Source organism: Marmota marmota, unplaced genomic scaffold (assembly GCF_001458135.2).
Source record: "Marmota marmota marmota unplaced genomic scaffold, marMar, whole genome shotgun sequence".
In the NCBI taxonomy this organism is placed as follows: domain Eukaryota; kingdom Metazoa; phylum Chordata; class Mammalia; order Rodentia; family Sciuridae; genus Marmota; species Marmota marmota.
The window spans coordinates 37,714,669-37,720,796 of NW_025999968.1; the positions used below are offsets into that span (position 1 = coordinate 37,714,669).

Here is a 6,128-nt window from a genome sequence, read left to right on the forward strand (position 1 = left end):
TTCGGGCTCTGCTGCAATGCTCTGCGAGGCCTGACTTTGAGCCGCCTCGCTCGCCGCCCGCCCGCAGCCGCGCTCCTCCCTCCGCCGCTGAGTCCGCCGCGGCCCAGTCCCTCCCCTCGCCGCTCCACGCCATTCAGCTCTTCAGCCAAGTTTCTTAACCCTTTTTTTCCCTTCCCTCCCATTGTCACCCAGGCCGGAGGAAGCCTCTCGGGTCCCAGCAGCTCGCGTGAGCTGGGGAACCCCTTCTGTTCTTTTTTTTTTTCTCCCTCTCTTTCTCGCCCGCCCCACGGATGGCTGGCCATGGTTTCAGGGCCCAGAGGCAGCGAGGGGACCGCGTTGGCCGGGAGAGGTGGGTGCTTGGCGCGCCCGAGCCGTCCTCTTTGGGTCCTGGCTCTGTCCAGCCGCCTGGACAGCTCCTCCCTGGGGGCCAGCGATCGTTCTCCTTACCCAAGCCCAAAGGCACGCGTTTGGAGCTCGGCACGGGATCTGGCCTCCCTAGAAGCTCCAGGTTCCCTCCCCGCCTGGGTGCTGGCGCCTTAAGTGTCTCCCTCCTCCCATTTCACCCCACAGCACGCGTTCTCTTGGCTCCCTTTCACCCACCACAAAAATCCCTCTTCTTGTAATCTGTGTCCTGCTTTAATCTTGGGGTACACGGGCACTATAACGCTAGGTCACGCTGTCTCCACGTACAGCACCTGGTAGGCACCCAGTAAAAAACGTGGAGTACTCGGAGAGGAAAACTAGGAAGGAGACCTGAGGAGCGCCCGCTCAAGCTCCCTGGACGGACGTAGGACCCAGGAGCAGGGTTTATCTTCTGCTGCTTTGTCACTGCGAAACCTCCAGCGGAGTCTGCCAGCCAATCTACACCATCCCCGGGAAGGATCTGACCCAACTAGATAAGGCAAAAGGAACAGGGCTGCTACTTTTTCAGCAGCTCTCCTCGGTTCGGTATCCGAGTAAGAAATAACAATTACATCACGAGGCCGGGGCGTCTGCGCTGCGAAGAAGCCTCTAGGTTTCCTGCAGCCTGATCTCGCTGAACCCGCCTCTAAATTGGGGGGGAGGGGGCTACGGATTGGTGAAGCGAGAAAGTGGAGGGAGGAGAGAATCTTAAGAAACCATAATTTCCTCTTCTCCTTGTAATTGCAGTTTTAAAAATCGTATCCTCAGCGTCCCCCAAACATCTAAGTACAACTATTAACACCCGCCCCCAGCACCTCCCAGATGTCAGGTTTCTTTTTGACTCTTAACATCTAGCATTTGGTAGCTCGCCATGAAAAAAATTACCCGGGGAAATGAGTTCCGTTGCCGAAATTGTTTTTGCTTGACACAAAAACGATAAAGTAAGGCTTAGTCTCACCCCAAACTCTGAAATGGCATGCCTGTGTTAAAACACTAGGTGAGACAAACGAGTGGATGAGGCGCTCCATTCTTAATATATAGGTGTTCATAACCCTAAGCATTTGGTAGCATTCGGAAATAAGAGTTGCTAGTGCCCTTAAAAAACAAATATTATCCAGTCATAAAACTGTATTCTATGCCTGTTATATAATGGCTGTATTGTGCATTAAACATTTCACTTAACCTTTAAAAATATGAATGATTTTTGGAATGCTTTCTCAATCATGAAAGCAGTTTTTCAAATTGATTCTTCATAAATTTAGCTTAGCTAGCGCAGTGCTGGGCACATGGTAGGTATAGTTTACTTAATAGCGATGGCACATTTTTAAACACTTTTTTTTACATCACCCTAGTGATTCAACTATGCAATCTGTTACCATCTAATATAGTTTAAACCTCATATAATAGCATATTTGCATATATCACAGTTCGAAATCTGCTTAAGGCAAATTAGTAAAGGCTGCTGTTCTATAGTGTGTCATTTATTTAGGATTGATACAAAGCAAACTAGTCCAATTAAGTGATCAGAATTATTAGAACTCGGCCCTGTGGGATGGGGATCTCAAACTTTTTTTAAAAATAAAAAAGCTTAACCGTTAAACAAAGATATATTATAAATGTTAACATTTTCTTACACAGTGTATTGGATTTTATTTAGCATTTTCTTGAAAAATCAGTGTTAATTTCATTAAAAGTAATTAAAGGCTATCATGGACTCAAGAAATACTTTGATTTCCTGTTTTATGTCAGGCTTCTTCCCAAGTGTGAAGGACTTTCCCAGGCGGTATATAAGCTATAAATTGCTGCACTGAAGAACTCCAAGATGCTGTAACTTACTGATGATCTTTGCCTTTTGTAGTTCTTCCCCATCTCCACCCCTTGACTGACAATCTGCTGTCCTTTTCTGTTAACAATATTGTTACATTTAGCATTGGCAGCTTCTACTCTGATAATACAGATAGCCTCACTTGACACATTCTATCTAAAGTAAAATGAATGGATTCCATGTAAGGGAATGAAGTGCTCACCAAAGAGCAAGGTGCATGCACCTTGCTTGGCGCATAGACATTGGGATGACTATTTGGACTCTCAAATGTTGATTTTAAGAGCATTCTTGTCTCTTAACCTACTTTTGGATCATTGAGATTGCCCACCAAGCCAAGTATTGGTACTGCCTTCCAACATTAGTGTTAAAAATCCACTGCCATATGTTAGATGGCTTACCAAAGCTGCTCACTTATTAATTTATCTTCTCAACCTCTCAGAAATACAATCATTGAAATCCTGAGCTCTTTTTGATAGTACATTAGTGTTAAGTAAATTGTATACCCCTTGCAGAGTTCATCTTAATTTAATCATGTTAATTGTGTAGAGACTGTTTTGTTCTTGAAATTTCCAGCATAAGAAAATCACTGCAAAGATATTTAGACATATATGTAATATAAGAATGCCTAGAGAGTAGTTTATTTTGAAACCAACTCCCATTTGAACCATTCGTGATGTGAAAAAGATGCCATTCAGTTTGTATACTTAAATATGTGAGTACTGTTATAAGCCTGTGGTTTCTGTGAGATCAGATGCTATGTAGTTCAGGTTCAGTATGCCTGTCACAAAGAGTCTGAGAAAGATATACTTTGATGTGTTTTCTAAATCTCTCCTGTATGGCATTTTCCTTACCAATTGAAACTGTATTTACTTGTCAGTATCCCATCCCAGTCTAAAATGTGAGTAGTACAGGCACAGGGTCCACTTCTCTCTTATTCACTTTTGGATCTCTCCAACCATATATTCCTGTAACAGGAGATGTTCAGTAGATATTGGCCAAGATGCTGTCAGCCCTGAGGACAGGGTATTGCTATTTGGAGTATGGATGTGGGGAGAAGGAATTCAGAAAACATTTTACAGAGAAAATAACACTTTAGCTGGCTATTAAAAGGTAAGAATTTGCCAAGTAAACAAAGTGGAAAAGGGGTTCTCTAGACAGAAAATAGACCATTGAACAGTAGAAAGGTATGAGAAAATAAAAATATGCATTGAAAATGATTGAACCCACATTATACACTGTAGAGTGACACCTGAGGGTAAAAGATGTATATAATTGATTGTATGCAAATGGAACCCCAGTAACCCCATAATACTTATGCTATCATTAGTCTCTTGAGTAGTGCTGCTCAATAAAAACAAAGTGAACCACAAGTATGAGCTACATGCATCATTTAAAATTTTCTTATTGCCACATTTATAAAGTCCAAAGAAATAGGTAGTGTTAATCTGAATAGTGTATTTTAATTAATATAGCCAAAATATTTCAATGTGTTTATAACATACGAATAGTTAATTAGATATTTTACATTATTTTATTCTTTAGAAGACTAAATCTTCAAAATCCAGTGTCTTTTGTACTCAGAACATCTTGATTTAGACTAGTATGCAAGTACTCAGAAGCTACATGTGCTTGCTGACTACCATATTGAGTAGTGCAGCTCCAAATAATATAAAGAATATATGAAATCTGAAATGGGATAGTCAAAATTTTTTTAAAATGAAATCTGAATCTTATAAAGTAAATTTGGTGTCCATTACCAGTGTTTAACTATACTATGTTAAAAAGCCCACTTTTTTAATATTTATTTTTTAGTTGTAATTGGACACAATTACTTTATTTTACTAATTTATTTTTTAATGTGGCACTGAGGATCGAACTCAGGGCCTCACACATGCTAGGCGAGTGCCCTACTGCTATATGTAGGCTTCTATACCAATTAGAGAATCAGCAAAGTTTACATTTTATGTACTGTGTCTTCATTAACCATACTGTAGTTACAACTACTCCCATCTCTATTAACTCTGGTGGTGGACTGTAAATGTAAACTGTCTTTATGGCAGAAATAAAATGCTATAAATTTTGGGTTGAATAAGCTTTAAAAAAAAAAAAGTCCTAAAACACAAAACTACCTCTATGCTAGTTACTGTTGAGCATCTTTCAAGTTGTAGAAGCCCAGGGAATTGCTTTTTAATTTCTTCATGGCACTTATTGTGGACAACAAAAATCCACCCCGGCCTTTGTTTGAGGCAGTCACCTATCTGAAGCTATAGAAGTAAGGCTGTGCTGCAGCTCTCTCAGTACTGAGAAAGGTCTAAGGAACTAAAATGAAGATATTTAAACACATGCTCTGCAGGTTACTATGCAATTTCCCCTAATGATATTGGAGCCTTTTTATTTTCAGCAGGATTTGAATGCCAAGGACTGACAAAACCAGGGCACTCGATTTCCACACTAAAACAAATCCTGAAAACTAGAACTAGATCTCAAAAAAAAAAAAAAAAAAAGTCTGAAAATGATTGCATATGAACAGTTGAAAGTTGCAAAAAAAAAAATTTTTTTTTTTTAAAAAAACAGATACTTCAATGAAATGCAAACGTCTTCTCATTCCTTCTCAAAACAAGGAAATATCCAGAATGGGTAAGGAGTTCAAAAAGCCAAGAAATCCAAATGAAGCAAGGAAAATCTGTCAATTCTGATGACATATCAGTTTAACATGTCCAAACCACTGAACATAAATATTAGGTGGACCTTAACCTTCTATGTAGAAATGAGGCATGTAGCTCTCATTAAGTAGTCTTGTCATAAATGAATACAAGCCGGGCACAGTGGCAGATGCCTGTAATCCCAGCCCTTCAGGAGGCTGAGGCAGGAGGATGGAGAATTCAGTCAAACTCAGTAAAAGTGATGCACTAAGCAACTCAGTGAGAACCTGTCTCTAAATAAAATACAAAACAGGGCTGAGGATGTGGCTCAGTGGTTGAGTGCCCCTGAGTTCAATCCCTATTAACACCCCCTACAAAAAAAATAGAAAATGAATATCAAAGTTTTTTTGGTGTGTGATTTCAACAACATATATACATATTATGAATCAATTCAGTAAAAGCATGATCCTGTTAATTTTTGAAGATTATTTTCAGATAGTCTTCAACTAAAGCAAAGTACATGTCTGCATTTCCAAATTACTCAGAGTTCCATAAAGAAGACAGCTATAGAGAAAGATGATGTATATGTTTACTATTTGTGAAATTGTTTGACTGAAAAATAGAGACACTGACATACCTATTTTAGATTTGTTTAAGAAACATAAAAATTTTACATATCTTTTCACAACATCAAGCCAAAATTATCTTTACCCTCAATACACATATACATATTCTTGAGCACACAGAACTGTGCACTCACAATCCCTAACTTTTATACAATTCAATAGGGAAAGAGTAGGCTTTATAACAAAAGATGCAGGGATAACTGGTTACATGCATGTAAAAGAACAAAACCACCGTAGTCCTTCCTACCATGTACAAACATTTGCTCAAAATGGAGCAGAAATCCAAATATAAGAACTAGAAAACTCTTTGAAGAATATATAGCAGTAAGTCCTCATTACCTTGTGGGCAAAATCTTCTGTGATATGACACCAAAAGCACAAGTGGCAAAAGAAAAAAATAGGTATACTGGACTTAAACATAAAGCATCTGAGCTTTAATGAATACCACGAAGAATATGAAAAAGCTGGGCATGGTGGCACACACTTGTAATCGCAGCAGCTTGGGAGTCTGAAGCAGGAGGATCTTGAGTTCAAAGTCAGCCTCAGCAACCTTAGTAAGTCCCTAAGCAACTTAGCAAAACCCTGTTTCAAAATAGAAAAGCCTCCAGATGTGGTACAATGGTACAGCACCCC

General features: G+C 39.7%; 1 protein-coding gene across 2 annotated transcripts in view; it reads right to left on the bottom strand.

Annotated features, from left to right (window-relative positions):
• Positions 1-947, bottom strand: part of Nrip1 (nuclear receptor interacting protein 1) — an 84,979-nt gene extending 84,032 nt beyond the window's left edge. For both annotated transcript variants that reach the window (XM_015478651.2, XM_048803517.1), the window contains exon 1: positions 754-947. The gene's annotated coding sequence lies outside the window, so the exon portion shown is untranslated. The remainder of the gene's footprint in view (positions 1-753) is intronic.
• Between the last annotated feature and the right edge of the window lie 5,181 nt (positions 948-6,128).